General features: G+C 44.2%; 1 long non-coding RNA gene across 1 annotated transcript; it reads left to right on the top strand.

The window, feature by feature from the left end:
- Window positions 1-652: 652 nt before the first annotated feature.
- On the top strand, window positions 653-25220 carry LOC129835379 (uncharacterized). The gene is made up of 3 exons (XR_008756409.1): window positions 653-750; window positions 24951-24995; window positions 25159-25220. It is a non-coding gene; the product is annotated as an uncharacterized LOC129835379 (long non-coding RNA).
- The last annotated feature ends 3 nt before the right edge of the window (window positions 25221-25223 follow it).

Genomic DNA, 25223 nt, shown 5'->3' with positions numbered 1-25223 from the left:
TTCGATACTCCTCCCATCTCTGGTTTGTGGTAATGGATGTGTATGCCTCTGACGTACTCACACACACACACACAAAATAATTGAACAATTACCCTGATACACATCACATAAACAACACAATAACAAAAACATATCTATGTCAGTATTTAACTAAACGTATCCCTCAGAACCATCTGAGTAATGAAGGAGTTAGCTAGCTGACTGGTTTTGACACATGCTATTACTGAGCAGTAGTGTGTGTGAAGAGACGGGGTGAGGAGAAGGAAGGAGGTGGGGGTCTAGGTGTCTATTTGTGGGCAGAAGAACAACTGATGCTAGCACCCTAGGCTTGTAGGGAGGTCTACAACAAGTAAGGGATATCTATTCTATCTATCTGTGCATTGTGGGTGGAAAGATGAAACAACCATCTACACATTCTGACATCAAACTACAAGCTCTGATCTCATCTCAGGTATCTATTCTCATTTCACCCTCCTTTTATCCAGTAAAGAGGAAGTAACCAGAGTGAGGTCATGTAGCTAATCATAAGTTGGTCAGAAAATAATCTTGCCAGCAACTGTTACTCTTTTTTCTCACAGTCTTCGTACATTTCTGTAGAATGCTTCTCTCTATTTCTCTGTATGTCAGTAAAGAGGCATGAACTAATCCATCTGTCATCTTATAAGAAGTAGAGGGGTTTGTCAGAAGAACTGTAGTTCAGAGATCATCGTCAGGACAGAATGGAGCACACCTTGCTCTGTGTGTTACTCTGTAAGTATTGAATTAGTGTGTTTGTGTATGAACACTAATTACCTGATTTACTAAGACTTTGGTGGAAAAAAGGAATAACACAATGTAAATGAAGACAGTTTCAATGCTTTAGATGTTGTGTGTGTTTTATCCCTAATTGATAAACCAGTGCAAATGCTCATTAGTAAATGGTACTAAAGTGGGATTTCAGCAAATATAGTATAGGTCTACAGTTGTAGGATCTTAACTTGATCACTATTTTGTTGCTAAGGTTTGTCCTGCACCACAGGAAATGCAGATGAGCTTTGTGATTTACATAAACTAACTGAAAACTAAATTAACAGTATTGCACTTTTCATATAGCCTACTTTTGGCCAGCTAATAGCCTAACCACCAATCAAGCAACATTTTGGACATAAACGTTCAAATCCTGTTGCTGCAGGATTATTTTGCCTTGACAATATAGTTTATATTAAGATCATATATCTGTATATGAGGTGGGGGTGAATGAACATCCTACATTGAAGTAGCATCTCTGTGAGAACCTGAGCTTGTATAGCAGATACCATGCAGACCTTGGTAGTGTGGTGGTGTGGTGTGCATTTAACCAGGTCACCACTCAGGAACTACAGAGTAGCACTAACTCAGTGGTTGCTAAATGTGCTGTCAATGACAATGAATGCAAAATGCTATTTTTGTTGGATGTGTTCTAGTATCAAGTTGTGATTATTGTACATGGTTGATAGTTCCATCTCTACAGTTATAGTAAACTGTGCTAAGAGATTAATGAGTGGTGTTTTGAATATTTTTGTCTCTGTATTCTCTCTGTGTGCAGAACATTTGAAATGTATGAACATTATGAAAGCTTCAGTCCCTAATTCAAACTATCACAAAATGTTCCCCCTTGCACTTGTTGTGGTATATGCCTGAGGGATGGGGCTAGGGAAATTCATTCATCTACGTTGTTTACAATAATTGCAAAATAATAACCGTATATTTAAGGTTCTCTTTCAATGATTCGTTTCAGTAACTCTAAATGGGAATTTATAGGAAGAAGCGTCTGTTGGAGACAGACAGGTAGAGTGGAGAATGAGGTGAGCAACTCACCTACTTAAAAAGAGACAATTTCCCGCCCTCTGATTATTCAGACTTTTTACCACGAAGAGCATTACTCTCAATCTCTCCTCAGATTGACTGGATCCCTGTTTCCTGCAACCCTCTAGAGTCGATTGACTAACCAGTGCATCAATCTAAGTTACATAACAAAAACATCCCCATTCAAATCTGTCTGTTTAAGCTAGATACATCCAATGCATTTGCCAGTGTCGCACTTCCGGTCTTCTCACGTAAACATCTGTAGCCTATTACCACTCTGTGGAAAGGTGAGACTCTCATGAACATGATGGTGTTGTCTGTTTTGCTCATTGACCCCCAAAGGTACAAGGAGACTCGTCTGAAGTTGGTACCATTGATGTGCCAACTTCTGAACACTGCTCACTTCAGCTAGCCATTAGCCATGAGGCATCTAATGAGCTAGCTCATGCCTGTCAAGGCTAATTCACAGCCATGCTGAAATGTATTTAGTTCGCCTTGCATTGAGTTGCTTTTTGCCTATAAACTGAGCCAGCCCCACTCTTTGGTAATTCTGCCAACGTGAGTTATTTTGCTAAAAGTGTCTATTTTTGAGAACATCTCTTTGACACCACTACCTCTGGTGAGCATGAGTCACCTGGCTTGTACACAGCTTCTTCTCATATCGGAGATTTGATGTGCATGCACAGTTACTCACAAATGCTGTCTATTGTTACGAGTGCGTACAAGATTCAGTTTGCTTTTGTTGTCGCCTACGACCATACAGCAGAAGTGTGACATTCACAGGAAAGAATGTGAAGCCTTCAACTTCTGCATGCCCCACAGACCCGGGCCCCATGGCAGCCTGTTTGTTCTTTGTTCCTGCATCTCGCCCCAGCCTCACACCTCGGGGGGGGGGGGGGCAACAAGCTGGCCTTAGGGACTGAGGTCCCGGCGACGCAGCAGTCTGACAATTCTCAGGCTAGGCCCCTGAACCAGGCCAAACCTGTAGGGAAGCTGTCCTACGCTGCAGCAAGGACAAGCCCCTCTAATTCTCCTAAGAGAGGTAAAAAGGGTCGTCCAACCTAGGGCATAGCCCTGGAGGCTGAGGAGGATAGAGTGCAGAGCCTATGGCTCCCCGCCCTACCCTTTCTCTTCATGTTTAATATTAGTCACTCCTTCTCCTCTCTGAGTTTTGCAGCAGTGGGAAGGCAGGGCTGCGTTAAGACAAAACCCTATTCTCTGTGCAGCACCTGACTTCAGTGGCTGTGTTGTGCTCACATCAGAAAATGGAGGACACACACTTTTTGTTCCCCCCAAATGCCCATCTCCCTCAGGCTCTCCTCGTGGCACTTTCTCATGTTTTCATCCAGGGGTGGATTCAGCATGTCAGCCCTCCCTCCAGTGTCACCAACACACAGAGCAGGAGGGTAATATGTCTTTCACCCTTCACCATGGCCCTTTTTGCCTCTAACTGTTGGCGCAAACAATCACAGTCAAGGGACTTCTTTGTCATTTGCAGAACTGAACACATTCTACCGAAATTTGGCTTCCGCATTGAGCCCAAACCCTCTGAATCAGAGTGGTGAGGGGGGCTGTCTTAATTGACATCCATGTCTTCTGCGCCCGGGGAACAGTTGTTGTGGGGGTTAACTGCGTTGCTCAAGGGCAGAACGGAAGATTTATCCACCTTGACGGCTCAGGGATTCAAACAACCAACCTTTCCGTTACTGTCCCAACGCTGTAACCGCTAGGCTACCTGCCCCCCCTCCGTTTTCCTATCAGAGGGCGCTGTTACTCTGTACAACAAGGCAGGTGAAACCATATTGGCTTCCCTGTTCTACGGGAGAACAGGTTTCCAGCACTCACTGTTAAAGCCCCTCAGCCCTTTTAAGGATTCTGAGAGATTTTGGGGGGGAAATGCGAGTTGACGCTGTTATGGATAACACTCTCCTTTGAGCTAGAGATCAGTCAGTATAGTCATTTCTTACTTCACCCTCATTGGGCTTTTACTTCACCCTCATTGGGCAGCACAGCCACAGACAGCTATCTGGTACTCCCCTAGAGAAAGAAGCTAGTTCAGATTTGTCATCGTCATGGTGGGACCAGTAACGCAGCAAAAGCGGCTAGCTTCTAGCCCAACCAGTTCAAAAGACCCATATTACCAACATTTTTATCTCCCTATAGCGAATCACCGGAACCACATTTTATATTCATATACCATGTCGTGAGCCGTTCTAAAACTACTCTCCCGTCATTAACCATTTGTTTACACTTTGTTCAGTCACCTGCCATTTTAAATAGACACTGTACAATTTTCAATGTAACGCATCTCAATAGGAAAATAGTGCCTTTACACAATTTAGAATCCTAATCCACAAATTACTGTAATTTCAATGACCGGTATTTGTAAACACTTTTTAGCTTTTATAATAAACAAATGTCTTTACAGTGTTACATATTAGTTTCTAGGGCACACCATGTCCTTCAAAAGTAACTAGAATTCATAGCAATAGATCTTGGCAGCTATCATCATGCAGGGTTTATAACCTAGCGAACAAAACAATTCTCTATGGTGCGTGCACAGGCGTGTGTGCACATGTGTGTTTGTTATAAAATCAACTTTATTTAACTAGGCAAGTCAGTTAAGAACAATTTCTTATTTACAATGACGGCCTACCCCAGCCAAACCCTAACGACGCTGGGCCAATTGTGCGGCACCCTAAGGGACTCCCAATCATGGCCGGTTGTGATACAGCCTGGAATCAAACCAGGGTCTCTAGCACTGAGATGCAGTGCCTTAGAACGCTGCACCACTCAGTAGCCCTGTTAAGTTAGGGGGAGGCTAAAGTTGTTATATTTCCTGTGTGGGCAGTGGAACAACTGAGGTTAGCTGGCTAGGCTTGCTACTTGACAACTTAGCAAAGGGCCTACAAGCATCTGTTCTATTCTCATTCCATCCTCCTTTCCTCCAATAAAGAGGAAGTAACCAGTGTGAGATCATGCAGTGTGGGGCCATACAGAGAAGTTGGTCAGAAAATAAACACCCCTTTAACCACTACTATTTTTTCTCAGTCTTCGTACATTTCTGCAGAATGCTTCTCTCTATTTCTCTGTGTGACGGTAAAGAGGCGTAAACTAATCCGTCTGTCATCATATAGGAAGTAGAGGGGTTTGTCAGAAGAACTGTAGTTCAGAGATCATCGTCAGGACAGAATGGAGCACACCTTGTTCTGTGTGTTACTCTGTAAGTACTGAGTTAGTGTGTTTGTGTATGAACACTAATTACCTGATTTGCTAAGACTTTGATGGAAAAAAGGAATAACACCTACATGTAAATTAAGACAGTTTTATGCTTTAGCTTTTTTGTTTTATTCCCCTTATTGATAAAACAGTGCAAATACTTATTAGTAAATGGTACTAAAATGGGATTACAGGACATGGTAAGTCTCTGGCCTTTTTAAAGCTGCAGTCCGTAATTGAAACTACCACAAAACGGCCACTTGTTGTGGTATACAGCTGAGGAATGTTGCTAGGGGAATTCATTCATGTACATTGTTTGTTTACAGTGATATTGTTAACAAGACTGTGGCACTACCTGTATGGAAAAACACATGAATTTCACATGTGATCTCATGTTATCACGTGATCTTATGAGAAGTTACTGCGATAACAAAATTAAAAGTTGATTGGATTTATATAGTGCTTTTCTACTAACTGAGTTACTCAAAGCGCTTTACATAGTAGGGGGAAACTAGCCTCATCCACCAGCAATGTGTTGCACCCACCTGAGTGATGAAAGACAACCAGTTGTGTGTCAGAACGCTCACCACACATCAGCTATTAGGTGGAGAGGTGAGGAGTGATAGAGTGCCTTCAGAAAGTATTCATACTCCTTGACTAATTCCACATTTTGTTGTGTTACAGCCTGAATTCAAAATGTATTAAAATATGAATTTTTCCTCCCCATCTACACACAATACCCATAATGACAAAGTGAAAACATGTTTTTAGAAATGTTTACAAATCTATTGAAAATGAAATACAGAAATATCTTACTTACATCATTTTTTTGCAGAATTGCTTGCAGAATTACTTTACTGTGTTGTTGCAATCAGGACGCATGTTGTGGAATATTTGTATTCTGTACAGGCTTCCTTCTTTTCACTCTGTCAATTAGGTTGGTATTGTGGAGTAACTACAATGTTGTTGATCCTCAGTTTTCTCCCTTCAAATGGATATTCAAGTCTGCTTTTTAATTTTATTTAGCCCATCTACCAATAGGTGCCCATCTTTGAGAGGCGTTGGAAAACATCCCTGGTCTTTGTGATTGAATCTGTGTTTGAAATTCACTTCTCAACTGAGAGACCTTAGAGATAATTGTCTGTGTGGGGTACAGAGATGAGGTTGTCATTCAAAAATCATGTTAAACACCATCATTGCACACATAGTGAGTCCATGCAACTTATTAAGTGACTTGTTATGCACAATTCACTTCTGAACTTATTTTTTCACTTGAAAATGCAATTCTACAGAGAGTTAGGTTTTCCCATGTGAAAGTTTTTCACACGTGAAATTGTTGCAATTCACATGTGAGGTGGAAACGTAATTTTTCTCTCGTTAAAAGGTGGTGTTAATATGAATTTAATACATGTGAACATATGGTTTCAAGATCTACCTCACATGTCTCTGGTTTTCACATGTGAAAATGTCAGCTCAACATGTGAAAACAGCTATTTCACATGTGAAAATGCTCAATTAAATGGTGTATGAGTTTTAAGGTGAGTGACATGCTGTACATTTGACATGATCACTTCAATATGACCCCACCTGGGATTTGAAACTCACAACCTCTACATTTGGGGTACGCTGATCTTTCTGCTGCGCTAACAACTCTGTACAGTCGCATTCTCAGAAGTCCCCCACAGATGAATTACCTATACATCTACGCACATTGCAAAATAATGCCAACTGCACTGATAGTTAGCAGTTAATCTGACTATTCTGTCATCATTGATTTCATTTACTGGAATCAGTCATTTGAGGGTTTTCTGTATATTTGTCTTATGTTTTTGGGGCATATTATTCTGTTTTAATGTTACTCCTGAATAACTATGATAAATATAATAGATTTTAATGTTACTCCTGAATAACTATGATAAATATAATAGGTTTTAATGTTACTCCTGAATAACTATGATAAATATAATAGGTTTTAATGTTACTCCTGAATAACTATGATAAATATAATAGGTTTTAATGTTACTCCTTGTCACGCCCTGGCCTTAGTATTCTTTGTTTTCTTTATTATTTTAGTTAGGTCAGGGTGTGACATGGGGAATGTTTGTGTTTTGTTGGTTTTGGGTGTTTTTATGGTAAAGGGGTTGTTGGGTATAGTATATGGGTTTGTGTGGAGTACATGTGTCTAGTGTTGTCTATGTATGTTTAGTTGTCTAGGAGAGTCTATGGTTACCTGAATGAGTTCCCAATTAGAGACAGCTGATTTCGGTTGTCTCTGATTGGGAGCCTTATTTAGGGTAGCCATAGGCTCTCATTGGTTGTGAGTAATTGTCTATGTCAGAACGTTTGTAGCCTGTGTATGTGCACGACGTTTATTAGCTTCACGATCGTTTTCTTGTTTTGTTTAAGTGTTTTTGTTTCGTTTGCCTTCTTCATAAAATAAAAGAAGATGGCTTATTTTCCAAATGCTGCGTTTTGGTCCGTCAATCCGCCACACGATCGTGACACTCCTGAATAACTATGATAAATATAATAGGTTTTAATGTTACTCCTGAATAACTATGATAAATATAATAGGTTTTAATGTTACTCCTGAATAACTATGATAAATATAATAGGTTTTAATGTTACTCCTGAATAACTATGATAAATATAATAGGTTTTATTGAGTGTATTTTAAACAAGCTGAGATTTACAGTAAAGTTCAACGTTTAGGAATACAAGTGAAATCAGTTATTGACAGAAACGGTGCCGTGGAAGACTGGAATGCCATGAACCAAGAGATTGTGAGTTTTAATCAAATCACAATGTATTCGTCACATACACATATTTAGCAGATGTTATTGCCGGTTTGGTGAAATGCTTGTGAGGACATGTTGCATTTCGATTAGATTAGTTGTTTATTTAGTCACATGCATAAGGTCACAGATGTAATTGCAGTGTACAGTGAAATACTTCAACTCTGAGATCCAACAGTTCAGGTGTAAATGAAACAATAATATAAACATAAAAAAATAATATATACATATTTACAACTGTGACAATGAAAAATACAAATGTCCATTAGGGTGTGGGCAGGGTAATTGTTGGTATCAGGCTGTGATGCAGTTGACATACTAGGCTGTAATGCAGCCCGACAGTATGCTCTTGATGGTGCTCCTGTAGAATACTGTGAGGCCCCTTGGGAAAAGGCCACATTTCATCAGCCTCCTGAGGTTAAGAGTTGCTGTCGAGCCCTCCTCACCACGGTGTCTGTGTGGTTTGACCATTTCAGCTCCTCTAACATATGTACACCCAGGAACTTTAAGTTTTTGACCGTCTCCACGGCGACCCCATTGATGAGGATGGGGGCGTGTCCAACCTGGTTCCTCCTGAGGTCCGCAATCAGCTCCTTTATTTTGCTGAAGGTGAGGGAGTGGTTTCTTACCTGGCACCACATCGGCAGAGTGCCTACCTCCTCCATGTATGGTGTCTCGTCGCTGTTGGTAATCAATCCTACTACTGTCAAGTCGTCAGTGAACTTGTTGATGGAGTTGGAACTGTGTGAGGCCATGCAGCCGTGGGTATAGAGAGAGTACAGGAGGGGACTGAGGACGCACCCTTGTGGGGCCCCTGTGTTGAGAATCCGTGTTGAGGAGGTAATGTTGCCTATCTTCACCACCTGAGGGCTGCCTGTCAGGAAGTCCAGGACCCAGTTGCATAGGGAGGAGTTCAGTCCCAGGGCTGTGAGTTTTCTGGTGAGCTTAGATGGCACTATAGTATTGACGGCCGAGCTGTAGTCGATGAACAGCATCCTCACATATGCATTCCTCTTGTCCAGGTGGGTGAGGGCTGTGTGCAGTGAAATGGTGATTGTGTTGTCCGTGGATCTGTAGGGGCGATAGGGGAATTGGAGAGGGTCAAGTGTGTTGGGGAGGGAGGATGTGATGTAGTCTTTGACAAGCCCCTCAAAGTATTTCATAATGATGGATGTGAGTGCAATGGGTCGGTAGTCATTTAGTTAAGTTACTATCTCTTTCTGGTCAAGTGTATATCTTGAATAAAAGTTACAGTATAAATAAACAATCACAATGTAATCATGTCAAAGTGAGTCAAATATGAAAGTTAAAAACACTGTGACTGTGTAACGTTCCGGGGACATCCTAACGACAAATTTTAGGGCATCACCTGTTAAATGTAGTGTTAAAAATATCCACATCTGAAACTTCATATGAAATATCATCACATGTGAAATGTTCCAAAACCAAATGGTTTTCATTGATTCCACATGTGAAAGGTTATCTGATCACATGTGAAGATCCATGTACACAGCTCTCACCCACCTGGAAAAGAGGAATTCATATGTGAGAATTGGCAGGACAGAGAAGCTATGTCTGGCAAGACGAGGGGCGTGGGTGTGTCACCGTTTGTAAATAACAGCTGGTGCACGATTTCCAATATTAAAGAAGTCTCGAGGTTTTGCTTGCCTGAGGTAGAGTACCTCATGATAATCTGTAGACCACACTATCTACCAAGAGAGTTCTCATCTATATCATTCGTAGCCATCTATTTACCACCACAAACCGATGTTGGCACTAAGACCGTACTCAACGAGCTGTATAAGGCCATAAGCCAACAAGACAATGTGCATCCAGAAGCGGTGCACCTAGTGGCCGGGGACTTTCATGCAGGCAAACTTAAATCAGTTTTACCAAATTTCTACCAGCATGTCACATGTTCAACCAGAATGAAAAAAACTCTAGACCACCTTTACTCCCTACACAGAGACGCATACAAAGCTCTCCCTCGCCCTCCATTTGGCAAATCTGACCATAATGATATCTTCCTGATTTCTGCTAACAAGCAAATATTAAAGCAAGAAGCACCAGTGATTCGATCAATAAAAGTGGTCAGATGAAGCAGATGCTAAGCTACAGGACTGTTTAGCTAGCACAGACTGGAAAATGTTCTGGGATTCTTCTGATGGCATTGCAGAGTACACCACATCAGTCATTGGCTTCATCAATAAGTGCATCAATGATGTCGTCCCCACAGTGACCATATGTACATACCCCAACCGGAAGCCATGGATTACAGGCAACATCCGCACTGAGTTAAAGGCTATAGCTGCCACTTTCAAGGAGCAGGACTCTATTTTTATTTTATTTACATTTACATTTACATTTAAGTCATTTAGCAGACGCTCTTATCCAGAGCGACTTACAAATTGGTGCATTCACCTTATGATGTCCAGTGGAACAACCACTTACAATAGTGCATCTAACTCTTTTAAGGGGGGGGGTTAGAAGAATTACTTTATCCTATCCTAGGTATTCCTTAAAGAGGTGGGGTTTCAGGTGTCTCCGGAAGGTGGTGATTGACTCCGCTGACCTGGCGTCGTGAGGGAGTTTGTTCCACCATTGGGGTGCCAGAGCAGCGAACAGTTTTGACTGGGCTGAGCGGGAACTGTACTTCCTCAGAGGTAGGGAGGCGAGCAGGCCAGAGGTGGATGAACGCAGTGCCCTTGTTTGGGTGTAGGGCCTGATCAGAGCCTGAAGGTACGGAGGTGCCGTTCACCTCACAGCTCCGTAGGCAAGCACCATGGTCTTGTAGTGGATGCGAGCTTCAACTGGAAGCCAGTGGAGAGAGCGGAGGAGCGGGGTGACGTGAGAGAACTTGGGAAAGATGAACACCAGACGGGCTGCGGCGTTCTGGATGAGTTGTAGGGGTTTAATGGCACAGGCAGGGAGCCCAGCCAACAGCGAGTTGCAGTAATCCAGACGGGAGATGACAAGTGCCTGGATTAGGACCTGCGCCGCTTACTGCGTGAAGCAGGGTCGTACTCTGCGAATGTTGTAGAGCATGAACCTACAGGAACGGGTCACCGCCTTGATGTTAGTTGAGAACGACAGGGTGTTGTCCAGGATCACGCCAAGGTTCTTAGCACTCTGGGAGGAGGACACAATGGAGTTGTCAACCGTGATGGCGAGATCATGGAACGGGCAGTCCTTCCACGGGAGGAAGAGCAGCTCCGTCTTGCCGAGGTTCAGCTTGAGATGGTGATCCGTCATCCACACTGATATGTCTGCCAGACATGCAGAGATGCGATTCACCACCTGGTTATCAGAGGGGGGAAAGGAGAAGATTAATTGTGTGTCGTCTGCATAGCAATGATAGGAGAGACCATGTGAGGATATGACAGAGCCAAGTGACTTGGTGTATAGCGAGAATAGGAGAGGGCCTAGAACAGAGCCCTGGGGGACACCAGTGGTGAGAGCACGTGGTGCGGAGACAGATTCTCGCCACGCCACCTGGTAGGAGCGACCTGTCAGGTAGGACGCAATCCAAGCGTGGGCCGCGCCGGAGATGCCCAGCTCGGAGAGGGTGGAGAGGAGGATCTGATGGTTCACAGTATCAAAGGCAGCCGATAGGTCTAGAAGGATGAGAGCAGAGGAGAGAGAGTTAGCTTTAGCAGTGCGGAGCGCCACCGTGACACAGAGAAGAGCAGTCTCAGTTGAATGACTAGTCTTGAAACCTGACTGATTTGGATCAAGAAGGTCATTCTGAGAGAGATAGCAGGAGAGCTGTCCAAGGACGGCACGTTCAAGAGTTTTGGAGAGAAAAGAAAGAAGGGATACTGGTCTGTAGTTGTTGACATCGGAGGGATCGAGTGTAGGTTTTTTCAGAAGGGGTGCAACTCTCGCTCTCTTGAAGACGGAAGGGACGTAGCCAGCGGTCAAGGATGAGTTGATGAGCGAGGTGAGGTAAGGGAGAAGGTCTCCGGAAATGGTCTGGAGAAGAGAGGAGGGGATAGGGTCAAGCGGGCAGGTTGTTGGGCGGCCGGCCGTCACAAGACGCGAGATTTCATCTGGAGAGAGAGGGGAGAAAGAGGTCAAAGCACAGGGTAGGGCAGTGTGAGCAGAACCAGCGGTGTTGTTTGACTTAGCAAACGAGGATCGGATGTCGTCGACCTTCTTTTCAAAATGTTTGACGAAGTCATCAGCAGAGAGGGAGGAGGGGGGAGGAGGGGGAGGAGGATTCAGGAGGGAGGAGAAGGTGGCAAAGAGCTTCCTAGGGTTAGAGGCAGATGCTTGGAATTTAGAGTGGTAGAAATTGGCTTTAGCAGCAGAGACAGAAGAGGAGAATGTAGAGAGGAGGGAGTGAAAGGATGCCAGGTCCGCAGGGAGGCGAGTTTTCCTCCATTTCCGCTCGGCTGCCCGGAGCCCTGTTCTGTGAGCTCGCAATGAGTCGTCGAGCCACGGAGCAGGAGGGGAGGACCGAGCCGGCCTGGAGGATAGGGGACATAGAGAGTCAAAGGATGCAGAAAGGGAGGAGAGGAGGGTTGAGGAGGCAGAATCAGGAGATAGGTTGGAGAAGGTTTGAGCAGAGGGAAGAGATGATAGGATGGAAGAGGAGAGAGTAGCGGGGGAGAGAGAGCGAAGGTTGGGACGGCGCGATACCATCCGAGTAGGGGCAGTGTGGGAAGTGTTGGATGAGAGCGAGAGGGAAAAGGATACAAGGTAGTGGTCGGAGACTTGGAGGGGAGTTGCAATGAGATTAGTGGAAGAACAGCATCTAGTAAAGATGAGGTCAAGCGTATTGCCTGCCTTGTGAGTAGGGGGGGAAGGTGAGAGGGTGAGGTCAAAAGAGGAGAGGAGTGGAAAGAAGGAGGCAGAGAGGAATGAGTCAAAGGTAGACGTGGGGAGGTTAAAGTCACCCAGAACTGTGAGAGGTGAGCCATCCTCAGGAAAGGAACTTATCAGGGCGTCAAGCTCATTGATGAACTCTCCAAGGGAACCTGGAGGGCGATAAATGATAAGGATGTTAAGCTTGAAAGGGCTGGTAACTGTGACAGCATGGAATTCAAAGGAGGCGATAGACAGATGGGTCAGGGGAGAAAGAGAGAATGTCCACTTGGGAGAGATGAGGATCCCAGTGCCACCACCCCGCTGACCAGAAGCTCTCGGGGTGTGCGAGAACACGTGGGCAGACGAGGAGAGAGCAGTAGGAGTAGCAGTGTTATCAGTGGTAATCCATGTTTCCGTCAGTGCCAAGAAGTCGAGGGACTGGAGGGAAGCATAGGCTGAGATGAACTCTGCCTTGTTGGCCGCAGATCGGCAGTTCCAGAGACTGCCTGAGACCTGGAACTCCACGTGGGTCGTGCGCGCTGGGACCACCAGGTTAGAGTAGCAGCGGCCACGCGGTGTGAAGCGTTTGTATGGTCTGTGCAGAGAGGAGAGAACAGGGATAGACAGACACATAGTTGACAGGCTACAGAAGAGGCTACGCTAATGCAAAGGAGATTGGAATGACAAGTGGACTACACGTCTCGAATGTTCAGAAAGTTAAGCTTACGTTGCAAAAAATCTTATTGACTAAAATGATATAGTACTGCTGGCTGGTGAAATAGGCTAGCTAGCAGTGGCTGCGTTGTTGACTTTGTTTGAAAGTGTAGCTGGCTAGGTAACCTCTAACTGGCTAGGTAACCTCGACAATTACTCTAGACTACACAATTATCTTGGATACAAAGACGGCTATGTAGCCAGCTAAGATCAAACAAATCAAACTGTTGTACTGTAATGAAATGAAATGTAATACTACCTGTGGAGCAAAGCGGAATGCAACTACTCGCTCAAACCCGGAAGTGCGTATCGTAGAGGGAGAGGCAATAGAAGTGTTGTTTCTTGTATTATTGTATTTTGTGTCTTTAGAGGACTGCTTCACCTTAATGTCCCCTTTCCCCCCTTTCCCTTTTCTTCTGTCCTTATTTTGTCCCACTTTGTCCCTTCTTTGTCCCTTCTTCTCTTCTGCCAACTAGACACTCCTTGTTAGCTAGCTAGCTTCTTCCAGGAATGTCCCTAGCAACTGCCTAGCAACAGGTAAACAACTTAGCTAGCTAAGAAAACGGTATAATTTTATGAAAAAATTGTTACTTTTTCAAAAGCCTTTCTTCTTTGTTTGCTGCTTGTTCGGTCTCCTATTCAGTTTGCAGTTTTCTTTTGATTTTTTTCGATGTACTTTACTCAAAAAAAACATTTAAATTTCAATATTTGTAGGAGCTCATCTTTTCAGCTGCTGCTGCTTAATTTGGAACTCCGGAAATTTATTTCACCTTTATTTAACCAGGTAGGCTAGTTGAGAACAAGTTCTCATTTGCAACTGCGACCTGGCCAAGATAAAGCATAGCAGTGTGAACAGACAACAACACAGAGTTACACATGGAGTAAACAATAAACAAGTCAATAACATGGTAGAAAAAAAAGAGAATCTATATACAATGTGTGCAAAAGGCATGAGGTAGGCAATAAATCGAATAATTACAATTTAGCAGATTAACACTGGAGTGATAAATCATCAGATGATCATGTGCAAGAAGAGATACTGGTGTGCAAAAGAGCAGAAAAGTAAATAAATAAAAGCAGAATGGGGGGTGAGGTAGGTAAATTGGGTGGGTAGTTTACAGATGGACTATGTACAGCTGCAGCGATCGGTTAGCTGCTCGGATAGCAGATTTTTAAAGTTGTTGAGGGAGCTAAAAGTCTCCAACTTCAGAGATTTTTGCAATTCGTTCCAGTCGCAGGCAGCAGAGAACTGGAAGGAAAGGCGTCCAAATGAGGTTTTGGCTTTAGGGATGATCAGTGAGATACACCTGCTGGAGCGCGTGCTACGGGTGGGTGTAGCCATCGTGACCAGTGAACTGAGATAAGGCGGCACTTTACCTAGCATAGCCTTGTAGATGACCTGGAGCCAGTGGGTCTGACGACGAACATGTAGCGAGGGCCAGCCGACTAGGGCATACAGGTCGCAGTGGTGGGTCGTATAAGGTGCTTTAGTAACAAAACGGATGGCACTGTGATAAACTGCATCCAGTTTGCTGAGTAGAGTATTGGAAGCTATTTTGTAGATGACATCGTCGAGGATCGGTAGGATAGTCAGTTTAACTAGGGTAAGTTTGGCGGCGTGAGTGAAGGAGGCTTTGTTGCGGAATAGAAAGCCGACTCTAGATTTGATTTTGGATTGGAGATGTTTGATATGAGTCTGGAAGGAGAGTTTGCAGTCTAGCCAGACACCTAGGTACTTATAGATGTCAACATATTCTAGGTCGGAACCGTCCAGGGTGGTGATGCTAGTCGGGCGTGCGGGTGCAGGCAGCGAACGGTTGAAAAGCATGCATTTGGTTTTACTAGCGTTTAAGAGCAGTTGGAGGCCACGGAAGGAGTGTTGTATGGCATTGAAGCTCGTTTGGAGGTTAGATAGCACAGTGTCCAAGGAAGGGCCGGAAGTATACAGAATGGTGTCGTCTGCGTAGAGGTGGATCAGGGAATCGCCCGCAGCAAGAGCAACATCATTGATGTATACAGAGAAAAGAGTCGGCCCGAGAATTGAACCCTGTGGTACCCCCATAGAGACTGCCAGAGGACCGGACAACATGCCCTCCGATTTGACACACTGAACTCTGTCTGCAAAGTAGTTGGTGAACCAGGCAAGGCAGTCATTAGAAAAACCGAGGCTACTGAGTCTGCCGATAAGAATATGGTGATTGACAGAGTCGAAAGCCTTGGTCAGGTCGATGAAGACGGCTGCACAGTAATGTCTTTTATCGATGGCGGTTATGATATCGTTTAGTACCTTGAGCGTGGCTGAGGTGCACCCGTGACCGGCTCGGAAACCGGATTGCACAGCGGAGAAGGTACGGTGGGATTCGAGATGGTCCGTGATCTGTTTGTTGACTTGGCTTTCGAAGAAAGATAGGCAGGGCAGGATGGATATAGGTCTGTAACAGTTTGGGTCCAGGGTGTCTCCCCCTTTGAAGAGGGGGATGACCGCGGCAGCTTTCCAATCCTTGGGGATCTCAGATGATACGAAGGAGAGGTTGAACAGGCTGGTAATAGGGGGTGCGACAATGGCGGCGGACAGTTTCAGAAATAGGGGGTCCAGATTGTCAAGCCCAGCTGATTTGTATGGGTCCAGGTTTTCCAGCTCTTTCAGAACATCTGCTATCTGGATGTGGGTAAAGGAGAAGCTGGGGAGGCTTGGGCGAGTAGCAGCGGGGGGGCGGGGCTGTTGGCCAAGGTTGGAGTCGCCAGGAGGAAGGCATGGCCAGCCATTGAGAAATGTTTGTTGAAGTTTTCGATTATCACGGACTTATCAGTGGTGACCGTGTTACCTAGCCTCAGTGCAGTGGGCAGCTGGGAGGAGGTGCTCTTGTTTTCCATGGACTTTACAGTATCCCAGAACTTTTGGAGTTAAACCCAGAAGCTTATAAGAAATCCCGCTATACCCTCCGACAAACCATCAAACAGGCAAAGCGTCAATACAGGACTAAGATCGAATCGTACTACACCGGCTCTGACGCTCGTCGGATGTGGCAGGGCTTGCAAACCCTTACAGACTACAAAGGGAAGCACAGCCGAGAGCTGCCCAGTGAAACGAGCCTACCAGACGAGCTAAACTACTTCTATGCTCGATTCGAGGAAAATAACACTGAAACATGCATGACAGCACCAGCTGTTCTGGAAGACTGTGTGAACACGCTCTCCGCAGCCGATGTGAGTAAGACCTTTAAACAGGTTAACATTCTCAAGGCCGCAGGGCCAGACGGATTACCAGGACGTGTACTGCAAGCATGCGCTGACCAACTGGCAAGTGTCTTCACTGACATTTTCAACCTCTCCCTGTCCGAGTCTGTAATACCAACATGTTTTAAGCAGATCACCATAGTGCCTGTGCCCAAGAACACTAAGGTATCCTGCCTAAATGACTACTGAACCGTAGCACTCACGTCTGGAGCCATGAAGTGATTTGAAACGCTGGTCATGGCTCACATCAACGCCATTATCCCAGAAACCACTCCAATTTGCATACCGCCCTAACAGATCCGCAGATGATGCAATCTCTATTGCACTCCACGCTGCCCTTTCCCACCTGGACAAAAGGAACACCTATGTCAATCAATCAATCAATTTTATTTTATATAGCCCTTCGTACATCAGATAATATCTCGAAGTGCTGTACAGAAACCCAGCCTAAAACCCCAAACAGCTAGAATGCAGGTGTAGAAGCACGGTGGCTAGGAAAAACTCCCTAGAAAGGCCAAAACCTAGGAAGAAACCTAGAGAGGAACCAGGCTATGAGGGGTGGCCAGTCCTCTTCTGGCTGTGCCGGGTGGAGATTATAACAGAACTATGCCAAGATGTTCAAAAATGTTCATAAGTGACAAGCATGGTCAAATAATAATCATGAATAATTTTCAGTTGGCTTTTCATAGCTGATCATTAAGAGTTGAAAAACAACAGGTCTGGGACAGGTGGCGGTTCCATAACCGCAGGCAGAACAGCTGAAACTGGAATAGCAGCAAGGCCAGGCGGACTGGGGACAGCAAGGAGTCACCACGGGCGGCAGTCCCGACGCATGGTCCTAGGGCCCAGGTCCTCCGAGAGAAAGAAAGAGAGAAGGAGAAAATTAGAGAGAGCCAAGATTTTCAAAATGTTCATAAATGACAAGCATGGTCAAATAATAATCAGGAATAAATCTCAGTTGGCTTTTCATAGCCGATCATTAAGAGTTGAAAACAGCAGGTCTGGGACAGGTAGGGGTTCCATAACCGCAGGCAGAAGAGTTGAAACTGGAATAGCAGCAAGGCCAGGCGGACTGGGGGCAGCAAGGAGTCACCACGGCCGGTAGTCCCGACGTATGGTCCTAGGGCTCAGGTCCTCCGAGAGAAAGAGAGAAGGAGAAAATTAGAGAGAGCCAAGATTTTCAAAATGTTCATAAATGACAAGCATAGTCAAATAATAATCAGGAATAAATCTCAGTTGGCTTTTCATAGCCGATCATTAAGAGTTGAAAACAGCAGGTCTGGGACAGGTAGAGGTTTCGTAACCGCAGGCAGAAACAGTTGAAACTCGAATAACAGCAAGGCCGGGCGGACTGGGGACAGCAAGGTGTCAGCATGCCCGGTAGTCCTGACGTATGGTCCTAGGGCTCAGGTCCTCAGAGAGAAAGAGAGAACGAGAGAATTAGAGAGAGCATACTTAAATTCACACAGGACACTGGATAAGACAGGAGAAGTATTCCAGGTATAACCAACAGACCCTAGCCCCCCGACACATAAACTACTGCAGCATAAATACTGGAGGCTGAGACTGAGACAGGAGCGGTCAGGAGACACTGTGGCCCCATCCGAAGAAACCCCCGGACAGGGCCAAACAGGAAGGATATAACCCCACCCACTCTGCCAAAGCACAGCCCCCACACCACTAGAGGGATATCCTCAACCACCAACTTACAATCCTGAGACAAGGCCGAGTATAGCCCACAAAGGTCTCCATCACAGCACAACCAAGGGGGGGCGCCAACCCAGACAGGAAGTTCACGTCAGTAACTCAACCCACTCAAGTGACGCACCCCTCCTAGGGACGGCATGAAAGAGCACCAGCAAGCCAGTGACTCAGCCCCAGTAACAGGGTTAGAGGCAGAGAATCCCAGTGGAGAGAGGGGAACCGGCCCTGGAGAGACAGCAAGGGCGGTTCGTTGCTCCAGAGCCTTTCCGTTCACCTTCACACTCCTGGGCCAGACTACACTCAATCATATGACCTACTGAAGAGATAAGTCTTCAGTAAAGACTTAAAGGTTGAGACTGAGTCTGCGTCTCTCACATGGGTAGGCAGACTGTTCCATAAAAATGGAGATCTATAGGAGAAAGCCCTGCCTCCAGCTGTTTGCTTAGAAATTTTAGGGACAATTAGGAGGCCTGCGTCTTGTGACCGTAGCGTACGTGTAGTTATGTACGGCAGGACCAACTCGGAAAGATAGGTAGGAGCAAGCCCATGTAACGCTTTAAAGGTTAACAGTAAAACCTTGAAATCAGCCCTTGCCTTAACGGGAAGCCAGTGTAGGGAAGCTAGCACTGGAGTAATATGATCAAATTTCTTGGTTCTAGTCAGGATTCTAGCAGCCGTATTTAGCACTAACTGAAGTTTATTTAGTGCTTTATCCGGGTAGCCGGAAAGTAGAGCATTGCAGTAGTCTAACCTAGAAGTAACAAATGCATGGATAAATTTTTCTGCATAATTTTTGGACAGAAAATTTCTGATTTTTGCAATGTTACGTAGATGGAAAAAAGCTGTCCTTGAAACAGTCTTGATATGTTCGTCAAAAGAGAGATCAGGGTCAAGAGTAACGCCGAGGTCCTTCACAGTTTTATTTGAGACGACTTTACAACCATCAAGATGAATTGTCAGATTTAACAGAAGATCTCTTTGTTTCTTGGGACCTAGAACAAGCATCTCTGTTTTGTCCGAGTTTAAAAGTAGAAAGTTTTCAGCCATCCACTTCCTTATGTCTGAAACACAGGCTTCTAGCGAGGGCAATTTTGGGGCTTCACCATGTTTCATTGAAATGTACAGCTGTGTGTCATCCGCATAGCAGTGAAAGTTAACATTATGTTTTCGAATAACATCCCCAAGAGGTAAAATATATAGTGAAAACAATAGTGGTCCTAAAACGGAACCTTGAGGAACACCGAAATGTACAGTTGATTTGTCAGAGGACAGACCATTCACAGAGACAAACTGATATCTTTCCGACAGGTAAGATCTAAACCAGGCCAGAACTTGTCCGTGTAGACCAATTTGGGTTTCCAGTCTCTCCAAAAGAATGTGGTGATCGATGGTGTCAAAGGCAGCACTAAGGTCTAGTAGCACGAGGACAGATGCAGAGCCTCGGTCTGACGCCATTAAAAGGTCATTTACCACCTTCACAAGTGCAGTCTCAGTGCTATGATGGGGTCTAAAACCAGACTGAAGCATTTCGTATACATTGTTTGTCTTCAGCAAGGCAGTGAGTTGCTGCGCAACAGCTTTTTCTAAAATTTTTGAGAGGAATGGAAGATTCGATATAGGCCGATAGTTTTTTATATTTTCCGGGTCAAGGTTTGGCTTTTTCAAGAGAGGCTTTATCACTGCCACTTTTAGTGAGTTTGGTACACATCCGGTGGATAGAGAGCTGTTTATTATGTTCAACATAGGAGGGCCAAGCACAGGAAGCAGCTCCTTCAGCAGTTTAGTAGGAATAGGATCCAGTATGCAGCTTGAAGGTTTAGAGGCCATGATTATTTTCATCATTGTGTCAAGAGATATAGTACTAAAACACTTAAGTGTCTCTCCCGATCCCAGGCCCTCGCAGAGCTGTGCAGATCCAGGACAGCTAAGCCCTGGAGGAATACGCAGATTCAAAGAGGAGTCCGTAATTTGCTTTCTAATGGTCATGATCTTTTCCTCAAAGAAGTTCATGAATTTATTACTGCTGAAGTGAAAGCCATCCTCTCTTGGGGAATGCTGCTTTTTAGTTAGCTTTGCAACAGTATCAAAAATAAATTTTGGATTGTTCTTATTTTCCTCGATTAAGTTGGAAAAGTAGGATGATCGAGCAGCAGTGAGGGCTCTTCGGTACTGCACGGTACTGTCTTTCCAAGCTAGTCGGAAGACTTCCAGTTTTGTGTGGCGCCATTTCCGTTCCAATTTCCTGGAAGCTTGCTTCAAAGCTCGGGTATTTTCTGTATACCAGGGAGCTGGTTTCTTATGACAAATGTTTTTCGTTTTTAGGGGTGCAACTGCATCTAGGGTATTGCGCAAGGTTAAATTGAGTTCCTCAGTTAAGTGGTTAACTGATTTTTGTCCTCTGACGTCCTTGGGTAGGCAGAAGGAGTCTGGAAGGGCATCAAGGAATTTTTGTGTTGTCTGAGAATTTATAGCACGACTTTTGATGCTCCTTGGTTGGGGTCTGAGCAGATTATTTGTTGCAATTGCAAACGTAATAAAATGGTGGTCCGATAGTCCAGGATTATGTGGAAAAACATTAAGATCTACAACATTTATTCCATGGGACAAAACTAGGTCCAGAGTATGACTGTGGCAGTGAGTAGGTCCAGAGACATGTTGGACAAAACCCACTGAGTCGATGATGGCTCCGAAAGACTTTTGGAGTGGGTCTGTGGACTTCTCCATGTGAATATTAAAATCACCAAAAATTAGAATATGATCTGCTATGACTACAAGGTCTGATAGGAATTCAGGAAACTCAGAGAGGAACGCTGTATATGGCCCAGGAGGCCTGTAAACAGTAGCTATAAAAAGTGATTGAGTAGGCTGCATAGATTTCATGACTAGAAGCTCAAAAGACGAAAACGCCATTTTTTTTTTTGTAAATTGAAATTTGCTATTGTAGATGTTAGCAACACCTCCGCCTTTGCGGGATGCACGGGGGATATGGTCACTAGTGTAACCAGGAGGTGAGGCCTCATTTAAAACCTCTACAGAGTACCTAACCCGGATCCGGGAGCACCCCCCACACCCCCCACACTGATTAGCATCGCTAGCATAGCGTCACAATTAAATAGTAGCATCTAAATATCATTAAATCACAAGTCCAAGACACCCAATGAAAGACACAGATCTTGTGAATAAAACCACCATTTCAGATTTTTTAAATGTTTTACAGGGAAGACACAATATGTAAATCTATTAGCTAAACACGTTAGCAAAATGACACCATTTTCTTACTCCAACAGTTTCTTACTCCATCAGGTGCTATCACCAATTCGGCTAAACTAAGATATTGATAGCCACTAACCAACAAACAAATTCTTAAGATGACAGTCTGATAACATATTTATGGTATAGCATAGTTTTTTTTTTTTAAATGTGCATTTTTCAGGTATAAATCACAGTTCTACATTGCAGCTGCAATCTGATATAGTGCTGATGCAGCTAGAACAATTACAGAGACAAACGTTATATAACTAATTACTTGTCTTAAAACATTTCAGAAAAAATACACAGCGTACAGACATTGAAAGCCCAACATCTGGTGAATCCAAACAATATTTCAGATTTTTTAAATGTTTTATAGCGAAAACAAAATGTAGCGCTAAATTAGCATAACCAGGCCAGCCAGAACCAGCTGGACGCGCGCGACCAGTTCACATGCACGACAGATATATGAAATAACATCGTAAATTGGGTCTTACTATTGCTGGTCTTTCATCAGAATGTTGATCAAGGTGTCCTTAGTCCTGATGAGTCGTTCAATCCATTCACAATGGCAACTTCCCCTCTTCATTTAGCCTGGGTACTGGTCGACTGGCACGGCCCCTGTCCAAAGTTAAAAAACTCAAAGAACGGAACACGGCAAAACTCCCGAAAAAATTCTAATAATCTGATTAAACTATATTGAAAAAACATACATTACGGTGATATGGTCACATGTATCAAACAAACTTCGAGACGGAGATAGTTTTCATCCGTAACGTCAGCATAACAAAAGACAATGGCACCTCTGAAAACGCGCATCTCAGAAACCGGAAGTTGTCGGTCACGCTAAAGAAATAGGTCTTATTTCACGTCAGTACAAGATAAACAAAAAATTTCTCCTCTGACGTCTTCCAGACACCCAGAGGAAGAAGAAGGAAGTGTGTTTCGGGTCATAGGTCGCGTGACCATATATAGGCAGAGCTTTGAAGCGAGCATACACATCTTGCAATCTTCTTCTGGCTCAGGGAAAGTGCTGTGAACTGACCTGTGTTTGACTCAGAGACAAAATTGGAACGGTTTTAGAAACCATAGCTTGTTTTCTATCCAATGGGATATGGTTATATGCATATAGTAACAGCAATAATTGAATAAGAGGCAGTTTTATCTGTAGAGGCAATTATGCTAATGTGAAAACAGCACCCCCTGTATTCTCAAGAAGCACAGTAAATTCATCAGGCTTAAGCCATGTTTCAGTCAGGCCAATCACATCAAGATTATGATCAGTGATTAGTTCATTGACTATGACTGCCTTTGAAGTGAGGGATCTAACATTAAGTAACCCTATTTTGAGATGTGAGGTATCACGATCTCTTTCAATAATGGCAGGAATGGAGGAGGTCTTTATCCTAATAAGATTGCTAAGGCGAACACCGCCATGTTTAGTTTTGCCCAACCTAGGTCGAGGCACAGACACAGTCTCAATGGGTATGGCTGAGCTGACTACACTGACTGTGCTATTGGCAGACTCCACTAAGCTGGCAGGTTGGCTAACAGCCTGCTGCCTGGCCTGCACCCTATTTCATTGTGGGGCTAAAGGAGTTAGAGCCCTATCTATGTTGGTAGATAAGATGAGAGCACCCCTCCAGGTAGGATGGAGTCCGTCACTCCTTAGCAGGTCAGGCTTGGTCCTGTTTGTGGGTGAGTCCCAGAAAGAGGGCCAATTATCTACAAATTCTATCTTTTGGGAGGGGCAGAAAACAGTTTTCAACCAGCGATTGAGTGCTGAGACTCTGCTGTAGAGCTCGTCACTCCCCCTAACTGGGAGGGGGCCAGAGACAATTACTCGATGCCGACACATCTTTCTAGCTGATTTACACGCTGAAGCTATGTTGCACTTGGTGACCTCTGACTGTTTCATCCTAACATCGTTGGTGCCGACGTGGATAACAATATCTCTATACTCTCTACACTCGCCAGATTTAGCTTTAGCCAGCACCATCTTAAGATTAGCCTTAACGTCGGTAGCCCTGCCCCCTGGTAAACAGTGTATGATCGCTGGGTGATTCGTTTTAAGTCTAATACTGCGGGTAATGGAGTCGCCAATGACTAGGGTTTTCAATTTGTCAGAGCTAACGGTGGGAGCCTTCGGCGTCTCAGACCCCGTAACGGGAGGAGTAGAGACAAGAGAAGACTCAGACTCCGACTCGCTACATAATGGGGAAAACCGGTTGAAAGTTTCTGTCGGCTGAATGAGCGACACCGGTTGAGCATTCCAACAGCATTTCCCTCCAGAAGCCATGAGAAAGTTGTCCGGCTGCGGGGACTGTGCGGGGGGATTTATACTAACGTTACTATCTGTACTTACTGGTGGCACAGACGCTGTTTCTTCCTTTCCTACACTGAAAATACCCTTGCCTAACGATTGCGTCTGAAGCTGGGCTTGCAGCACGGCTATTTTCGCCGTAAGGCGATCGTTCTCCTGTATATTATGAGTACAGCGACTGCAATTAGAAGACATCATGTTAATGTTACTACTTAGCTTCGGCTGTTGAAGGTGTTGACGAACCATGTCCAGATAAAGCGTCCGGAGTGAAAAGGTTGAATGAGGGAAAAAAGTTGCGATGGAAAAACTAAAAATATAAACGGTAATTAAAAACAGAAACAAAACAAAAAACGTAAAGTTGTCAGCTAGCAAAGTAAAGTAAAGTTCGCAGCAAATCGCACAGCAACAAAACGCACAGCAACACGTCTGCAGATTCAACATTATGTGATAATGCTATTCATTGACTACAGCTCAGTGTTCAATACCACAGTGCCTTCAAAGACCATCACCAAGCTAAGGACCCTGGGACCAAAACACCTCCCTCTGCAACTGGATCCTGGACTTCCTGACGGGCTGCCCGCATATTGATTTCGTACCCATACCTCCTGTATATAGCCTCATTATCGTTATTTTTATTGTAACTTTTTATTTTTATTTGACTATTTATTACTTTAGTTTGCTGAGTAAATATTTTCTTAACTCTTTCTTGAACTGCATTGTTGGTTAAGGGCTTGTAAGTAAGCATTTCCCTGTAAGGTCTACACCTTTTGTATTCGTTGCATGTGACAAATACAATTTGATATAATATGTGAAGCTTCATGTGTAGTGTTCCAAAAACATTTGATTTGATGTGGAATCATGTGTTTTTTCCTAATGAAGCAATTAAAGGTGATACTCTTTCAGAATGAATGGCTATTATTCATTTAAAAGTGCTAAAATCTATGTGGAAATTGCAGATTGCATCTTTAAAATAAAGTACATAAAGTAAAAAGTATTTGGTAATCAGTAAGATGAATATGGCATGTTATTATATATTTCCAGCTAATGTTGGTGCAATGTGACTTTCTTTGTTGTAGTGCTGAATACACACATCAACTCTGGACACTCTGAAGATGATGATGGTAGATATTTGTTCACTTCATCAAGCCTCCATTTCTCAATGCTTCATTATATTTATTTATTTGTGATTTTTAAAGTTGATTTTGGCTGGACATATTTAGAGTTTTTGTGTCTCGAAATAACATGTGTAAGGCAACTGTTTCATGCTGGTTTGATTTTGTGCAGGAGTGGTGAAGGCTGTTCTGACCATACACCCCAACACCTCCCAGATATTCAGTGGAGAGTCTCAT

This window comes from Salvelinus fontinalis, chromosome 36 (assembly GCF_029448725.1).
Source record: "Salvelinus fontinalis isolate EN_2023a chromosome 36, ASM2944872v1, whole genome shotgun sequence".
Taxonomy (NCBI): Eukaryota; Metazoa; Chordata; class Actinopteri; order Salmoniformes; family Salmonidae; genus Salvelinus; species Salvelinus fontinalis.
Note: the sequence above shows the minus strand (reverse complement) of the source record. Positions and strands in the feature narration are given on the sequence as shown.